Source organism: Micropterus salmoides, unplaced genomic scaffold, assembly GCF_014851395.1.
Source record: "Micropterus salmoides isolate LMB-PRFRI ecotype aquatic unplaced genomic scaffold, ASM1485139v1 Ms_hic_scaffold_23, whole genome shotgun sequence".
NCBI classification, from domain to species: domain Eukaryota; kingdom Metazoa; phylum Chordata; class Actinopteri; order Centrarchiformes; family Centrarchidae; genus Micropterus; species Micropterus salmoides.
In genome coordinates, this window is record NW_024041484.1 from 8,405,345 (window position 1) to 8,412,379 (window position 7,035).

The 7,035-nt window shown below is 41.1% G+C and overlaps 1 long non-coding RNA gene across 1 annotated transcript; it reads left to right on the forward strand.

The window, feature by feature from the left end:
• The first annotated feature begins 5,046 nt into the window (after positions 1 to 5,046).
• Positions 5,047 to 5,690, forward strand: LOC119918377. Its single transcript, XR_005447428.1, has 2 exons — positions 5,047 to 5,258; positions 5,377 to 5,690. It is a non-coding gene; the product is annotated as an uncharacterized LOC119918377 (long non-coding RNA).
• Positions 5,691 to 7,035: the final 1,345 nt, after the last annotated feature.

Below are 7,035 nucleotides of genomic sequence, written 5' to 3' on the forward strand. Positions count from 1 at the left end.
TCACTCCCTACAAGAGGCCAATACAAGGTGTGGGAGCCCAGCGCTTCAACAGCCATCACTCAAGGGCACGCTCCATTATAGAGCGTGCTTTTGGGATGATGAAGACCAGGTTCTGGGTCATCTTCTTGCACATGCTGGTGTACCTCACATAAGTATTTTTTTAAATTATACTAATAAGTAAATCAACAGACTGATTCATCAAAAACCATAAAGTTTTTCAGACTGAAATATATTTTTAACCATTTCAGGTCATAACAGCATGTGCCATCCTCCCCAACATCTGCCTTGGGGCTGGTGACATTGTGGCCCCAGAGGATGAGCCTGAGCAGGATGTGGCAGAGGATGAGTGGGACGGTCAGTGGTGCTCCCTGGCATGACCAGCTGTCTGCAGAGGTGTCTGCCCTGTAGGAGGTGCCCCCTGACCACCAATACTTTTAACAGGCAAGTAAAAGCTTGGTAAATTCCTATTCATATCCTAACAATTTTGCCTTTTGAAATATGTTGTAGAGATTTATTTTGTCAAAATTGTGAATTAGTATTTTGTGTGCACAGCATATTATTCTTGCCTCTTACTAAAACATCTTGTGACATGGCAGCTGTTGATTGAACCAGCCCTGCAAACCCACTGATGGACGATGTGGTGGACAGTGGAGAGATGCATCCACACCTACAACACACTCTGGAAACCACCCCAGATGATGTCCTGCTGACCAGGGTCTTTACTGTGGCAGCCCTTCCAGGTCCAGCAGTATCACCAGGGTCTCCCTGCTCAGCAGAATAAATGTTGTAAATATGTTGTAAATAGTTATAAAGACCACAGAAAATGTAATAATTTATTTAACAAATATTTTATTTTAATTGATTAATAAATATTATATATATTATTATTTAAGGATTATTTTTAGGCAAGTCTCTCTAGTAGAGAGAACAGCCTCTCCATCCTCTCTCTGCAACCTCATGTCTTCTTTGAGAAGCTGAAGCAGCTCATCCTCTCTGTCCCTCTTTCTCTTTCTTGGCTGGCTCTCCTCCTCCTCCTCTTCTTCCTCCTCCTCCTGGTCACCCACTGCAGTACTTGGCCCTGGTGTGTCCTCCGGGATAGAGGCAATTACGACAAGTGGGGTGGTGGAATGCCTCTGTCCCAACACCTCATCCATGACGACAAACCAGGGCCAAGTTGCAACAGTGGGCTTCCCACCTACACCCTCTCCTGACCCTGGACACTTGCAATCCTAAGGCACAGGAAATCAATCATGGTAAATAACAACAGCAGAAAAACAAATTTCCGCAACAAAAAAAAATATAAAGAATATCTCAATTTGAAATCACACATACATACTTTGGATTTTTTTTTTTTTTTTATTGTCCCACTTTTTTTTGCTTGGAGGGAAGTCACCTTCCCCCACAGGCCCATTTTCTCCAAAATTGTCCTAATCACAGAGAAACAAAAGAAATGGTAATTTTGTGAAGACTGGAAAAGGTGACACAAAAACATAACAAAGGGCTGCCCCATCTACTATTTGTCTTATTGTTAAAGGCTTTGAATAGGATGGGGGCTCATTTAATTGTAACTTTAAGTACACGATGATTAAATGCAGATATTACAAAAGGGCTACTGGGGGGCTCAACTCCACAGCCACAGCCGACGCCATTATTTACGCTGGGACAATCAATCAACTGGCGCGCAATGAATGTCGGGATACCTGGGGCTGTGAAGGATCCAGCTGTTGGATCCCCCAAACGGAGGTAAAGAAGACTGCATTTGTCTGCCACATTTGAAGGAGCCTTTAAAATGGGACAGCCTTGTCGCATCGACTGTGACGTGTTCGGTCTTCAAATACAGCCTTCGAAGGATGCGATCCCTGAATTGAGACACAGCTGTAGTCATTTTTCCACATTGTATTATTATCACAGATTTTATAATAAATGTAAACATTTTGTCCACAGAAACATATTTATAAGTAGTTTTAAAAACATCTTACCAATAGTGCTTTTCCATCGCTGGCACCAGCTCAACTCTCCTCGCCTCTACTCGGCTCGCTTTTGGCCCCGCCGTTCTCTGTTTTCCATTGCAGATAGTACCACCTCAGTGTAGCTGGTCCATTACTGTGTGGTGGCTCAGGTGTATGAGGGGCTGGTCTGGGTGTCAGTGGGGGAACAACAGCAGAAGGCCCAGCTGAGAGAAAAAAGGAAAAGCTAAATAACAAAGATGTCATAATTTTACAAGACTTAAAGCACATACTTGGGCCACAGCATCATCTTCAGAGTAGAGTACAGAAAACATCTTACTGTGTATACAAAGACCACTAAAATATTACTTCACCTGCTAAGTCTTAGAAATTGAAGGAGTACTTCATTATAATATAAAAAACAATTGGTAATATAATAGTGATCAGATTCATGAGGATTTCCAGACCAAGCCTCCCAAGCCCCGCCATAAGGCTTCCTCTTCTCGCTCCCGCCCACCAACAACAACAAGGAGGAGAGTGCCTCCAGCAGCGCCTCAGTATGTAGCCCCACCTCCACCTGCTCCTCTGTGGGAGGACAACCTGAATCTGCGTCTCATTCTTTGATTGGTCCATTTCAAAACCACATGAAAATTTCATACTTAATGTGTCTGATTTGTGAAACCAGGAAGAAGCTTTGTGTCTTCACTAAGCAGAACCTCCAGGTTTGAAAAGTGAAGCCTCAAACCTGCATTCTCTCTAACAGCCAGCACTGTGGCGACTCCAATGGATCGTATATGGTCTCAGTCACTAGTTGTCTTCAACACAGCATGATGTTTAGGACTGACCCCCAATAGTCGAATATTCGCCTTATTCGATTGTCAATCTCACAGTCGAAGCGAAACAAGGATCATGCCATTTTGGCGATATGAGGGTGCTCAACATCTGATTTTACATAGAACTGCCAGTTTTCTCCCAATAAATTATTATACAGCCTATTACAATATACATTTCAACGTTTAATGCTGTAAATAAACATGTAAAACTTTCAAAAAATGTTTTTAAAAGTGCGTGAATAAATCCAAAATTGTAACCCTAACCCCGGGGCCTCAGTAAGCAAGGGTAGGCGTAGCGCACGCGTGTGTGTACAAAAATGTCCTGTGGCAAAATACCATAGAATTTCTGCGGTATTTGTACCTCATGTTCCAGTGGGACTGTACCACATGTTCCTGTAGTGATTTCCTGTAGGACTTGAGAGGTTTGTATGGTATTTTCGGACGTTTACCACAGGATTGTACCTCAAGCTCTGCACACTCAAAAATGGAGGTACGAGACAAGAACATTTCTGTACTTACAGGTACACTTTTCAAGAATGTTGATCTTAAAGAGACCAGAAGTGCACCTTTTGACTACAGAAAGGGTTTTAAAGCGATTTAAAACAAAAATAAGAACAAATCTGTACCCTTTCTGTCTGTCAAAGGACATATGCAATGCAGCCATGAAAAATGTGTGTAGCTCATTTGTAGCTCAAAGTTGGCACCTACATATGAGAAAAACACAAACCCTTCATTTCCAGGAACCTTTATGCATTATTGTTGGCAAATCTTTTTTGGCAGTATATTTGGCCTCTAGATACCCTTGGTGGTAGCAAAAGTAAAGATTTAACGCTACAGTCTACGCTCTCAAGTGATTGGGATATTGACATGTCACTCAGGGGTTGCATGTAAACTGTTAGCTCTGGCTGCGGTTAGCTAGCTAAATTGGTGAGACTGACAGTGCAGTCCAACCATTTATTTTTTTATACAGTCAATGCGTGGTAGTCTAAATCTAACAATCTAAGCAAAATAATATAGTAATATAGTAGTATTATAGTAATATTATATTAAAATGTATTTTGGTAGTATTGTAGTAATACTATAGTAAAGTAAATATAGTAGTATTAAAGTAAAATTATATTATAATTATTTTGGTTTTATATGGTTGGGTTGTTTTCCCCAAGTGGATCAAAGAAAAATTCTGATATGACCACAGTCTAACGTTGTGACCGACATGCTTTACATGTATGTGTATGCTGTGAGAATCATCATCAACAAGCTAAGCCAATCAGAGGCAGAGTAGGGCGGGACATGCCTCTGACGTATTCACTCCCCCCGCCCCAACAGAGTTAACGGTCAGTGTGCCGCTCAAACTCCGAGCGGGACCGAAGATGTCAAGCTTATTTACAGCTACTAGCAATGTCAATGGGTCTGTCGACTAAGGCGCTACTACAAAAGCTGGTGGTGGAAGGAGGCGGCTCAGAAATGTAGAGGTAAGTGGAATGTAAATTTCACATTAATTGTAATTTACTGTACTGGTAACCAACGATCCGAGTTTAGCTAGCTAATATCTGAAGAGCTAACAGGCTGTTAGCCTGGGTATCTACAGCCAATGTTCAGCATTGCATGTCCTTAGATAGCTTGCTAATTTTGTTCTGATATTATACCGTTAGTCACTAATTCACGTTCCGGTAGCAGTACAGTGCTTATTGAATCCGTCTTATAACGTTACGTTATATATCAACAGGTTCAGAAATGCCTTATGCTGCTGACGGTGGGATCATTTAGTCCTAATGACTAACGTTACAGTTTCTGATTTTTATTTGAGTCTTGTTTCATGGCAAGTTTAACAGGGTTCTAAGTCTATTTTAACAGCAGGGCAGTTTACCAGATCAAATTTCACAGGTGATGTTATTTCGCTGATTAAATATCGGAGCACTTTGATGCTGTGACTGGTGGTGCCTCAGCAGTTGGTGGGCAGAAATTGACATGGCCAACTGTGATTGGTACAAAAAAGTCTTATAAAGTCTTAATGTGCATGGCTGCTTTCTGCAGTTCATAAGTTTTCCAGTTTGAATAATGCTGTTAACCAATATCATGCGGTAAATATCTGAACTTTGAAATAACGTTACAATATTAAGTGATACAGCAGCTTCTCTGTCAAGGGGTTTTCAATTAAAGTTTTTATGATTTTTTTTTGTTCTGTTCTGAACCCAATCCATTAATTGTGTCAGTCATTCTCTGTAGTAATCATGCTTTGTATGTCCAAAGTGTCGGTGCTTCTGTGTATTTAATAGCTTTTTATTTACATTTCAGACAATGACGTAGATGGCAAGAGAGTGGATTGCATACCCACAAAGAGTATGATAGGGTATCTCTGACAAGTCTGACCAAAAGCTGTTAAAGTTCAGACTTCACACTCCGCTACAAGGAGGTCACCCTTAATTTGGAAGCAGTCAAGCCAGAACAACAAACATGTGTCCCATACAGAGATAAGAATGTAATAAATGCTCCACTCTTTCACCTTTTCTTTGTTGCAGAGAGCTGTTATTGTCCTAATATGCATCAATGTGGTGGCAAATTAGCTAAGATAAAGTGATTCTTCTGCTATTTTGCAGGTGGGAACCTACTTGCCACAGACTGCCTTGCAGAACCGGTCCAAAAGGAACAACAGTACCGCAACAACATAATGAGGAGTCTATATGAAATGCAGTGTTCAATGTAAGTGTTACTGTTCAAATATAACAAATATGTACAGGCTTTGAGAAAATAATTTTTTTATTCTTGTTGGTAACAACCAGTAAAGAATGGATAACTGAAAGCATGTCAAAAGCAATATTAACTTCTGACCTGCAATCCTGAAGTAGTCACTGGTCTTAACTTGTATTATAGGTTGTTTAATACTGCAAATAAAATTTATTTATTTCCCATCTTTTTCTGTTTTATATCTCAGTTGTATGGTAATTGATGTATTGTAAAGTACCGCATGCACATACCATTTTTTTACTGCCAGAATATTTTTTTCCTCTGAGATTCACTGTCACTTTCTTTCACTCAGAAAATCAAACACTCTGAGACCTCCAGATTAGAGGAGCTGTTCTGGTAACAGCACCTGTCATGTAGACGTCCTGCAGGGTTTTGGCGGGGTCTTAAAGGGTAAAATTTCCAAATTTAAGGCTTAAAGTCTTAAATTCGGTGAAGTTTGTGTTCTAGGTCTTAAATAATTTTAAACGGGTATTTATTTTCCAACGCCCATGTAACGCTACCTCTAATGCTCATTGAAATGCTGCCGCAGCACTCAAGAATGTTTTTTCCTCCCGTGGTGGTGTAGTTCTTTCTGTTGCTAGTCTAAATCGGTCCAAATATAATTCACTGTATTACGACTACAAAGGCCAACAGGCAGCCTTCGTGTTATTGCTGCAAGTCTCTTTCGGATTGTGCCACAGCAACACATTCTCATGTCAATGCGTCATAACCAGGCGGGAAGCCTCCGGTCTACAATATGAAGGCGATGCGGAAGTCCCTGAAACCTGCACTCTATTGAAAATCCAGCAGGGGGAGACTCTTCTGGTCACAAAAAGAAGTCCGGCTCCATTAGAAATAATGGGATAAATTTAACCAGCACCACTGAAAACGCTTATTAGGAGTTGGCTGTTCACTTTCTCTGGTGAGTACATTTAGTTTTAAGACTGTTGTTCGCTAGACAAAGTTATCAGCCCTGTTAAAATGACAGTTAACGTGAGTTACAGATGCACCTAGCTAAGCAAGCTAACTAGCTCCGCACACGGCCATTAGCTCCACCGTATCATCACTTCCGGGCACTTCCTGGTTGCAAAAACTCGACATGGCGGCAACCTATTGGCCAAACTCGAGGCTTCAAAACAGCAGTCCACAAACCAACAGGTGACGTCACGATGACTACGTCCATTTCTTATATACAGTCTATGTTCATAACTGACGCTTTTAGACAGCGTGACAAAGCTTAAGGATTTTACGCTAAAGGTACCCTTCAACGTCTGTATGAAACGCCCCCGTCTGCTACGTTGCCGCAACACAAGGGAGGCTAACCCTACCCTAACCCACTTCAGGTCTGTACAGGTCCTGCGTGTGAAACAAATGAAAGGAGGTGGTTCTCATGTTGCCTATTTTTTGTTCATTTCTACAAATGTATAAAGTAGTAAATTAAGACACAAAGGGCAAACATGAACAGTCCTATCTGTAATGATTCTGAGGCCATTCACAGTGTTTTCCAGCCTTTATAAGGTGGTGAACCTCAA